We start from the raw sequence: 1,353 nt of genomic DNA on the forward strand, positions 1-1,353 counted from the left end.
ACCTAGACAGTTCCTAGCTCCTGGTTTCTATTTGGCCCAATCCTGGATGCTGTAGGCATTTGAACAGGGAACTAGCAGGTGGATCATTCTGTCTCTCTCTTTCTCTTTCAGGTTAAAAAAATAAACAAATTCATTTTCATGGGAACATCAAAAGGCCTTAACTCAGAATAGTAAACTATAACATAACATGGTTCAAATAATATCTTTGTTTTAATGGGATGATAAAAAATATATATACCCTCATTTTGCTCATGAGAAAAAAATCCAAATATCTCACAAAAGCACTTATTATTTTTCACATACGTAAAGAATTACAATAGATGTGAATGCGTACATATAGGAAGAGGACTCTTCTAAGGAGTTGACTCACAACTTGTGGAGGCTGCCAAACCACAAAATGTGCACGGTGGGGTCTGGGTAACCAGAGGAGTTGGTGTGTGTGAGGTGTGATTCCAGTTTGAATCTCAGGGCCTGAGGACCTGGAGAGGTGAGGCTTCATCATGAAGACCTGTTCAGTCAGCTGGAAGAAACTTGCTCACATGGGTAGGGGCAGCTTTTTGTTTCTGTTTTTTTTTTTTTTTTTTTTTTTTTTTTTTTTTTTTTTAAGCTTAAAAATTTCCCCACAAGAGGCCACTTTATTCCCTCCCCAAAAAAACAAATGAAGAAGATTTTATTCTGTTCATAGCAAAGCAGAGGATGAAGATTAGAACTGGATCACTCAGCGCTTTCTCTTCTTATCTCCTCCCAGTTCAAAATGTTCACATCTCTTAATAGCCACCATTCTCTTGGATCTGCAATTGGGCTCTACACCCTCAAGCCTCAGCACAATCTTCTGTGTGGATTTAATCTTTTTCCAGAAAATTAGCTTAGTCTGCCTGCCACAACAACTCTGCTTCCTGTCATATTGCTGTTTCCCCTGGGGTTAGAGGGAGTCTTCAACCTTCTGTGTTACATTGTGGGGCTGGTGCTGGCCATTATTCTTGCAGAAGGATCGGCTCGTTCTAGAAGCATTCACCATGTTTGTAGAATGCTATTGGCTCAAAAAGCACAACTTTTTGTTTCATTTTGGGCCTTCAGTTAACTTGATGTGACCCACCCTTGTTAAACAGGACCATCTTGCTTTTCTGGTCTACAAATTTCAGTCATAATTTCATCAAAGAGCCTCCACAGAAACATCTACATTAATGTTTGACCAAATATCTGAGTATCCCATGGCCTGCCCAAATTATCACCTAAAGCAGTACCATGACAGCAAGAATCAAGGTTGCTTTCTGCACTGAGGGTCCTGTCAGCGAAGCAGGACTACAGTGGGGAAGTTGCAATGTACACTACAGAGCCACCTGTCGGTGTCTC

At 40.7% G+C, this 1,353-nt stretch overlaps 1 pseudogene; it reads right to left on the bottom strand.

Moving 5' to 3' along the window:
* Positions 1–703: 703 nt before the first annotated feature.
* Positions 704–1,018, bottom strand: LOC101524495 (large ribosomal subunit protein eL42-like; annotated as a pseudogene).
* Positions 1,019–1,353: the final 335 nt, after the last annotated feature.

This window comes from Ochotona princeps, chromosome 7 (genome assembly GCF_030435755.1).
Source record: "Ochotona princeps isolate mOchPri1 chromosome 7, mOchPri1.hap1, whole genome shotgun sequence".
Classification (NCBI taxonomy): domain Eukaryota; kingdom Metazoa; phylum Chordata; class Mammalia; order Lagomorpha; family Ochotonidae; genus Ochotona; species Ochotona princeps.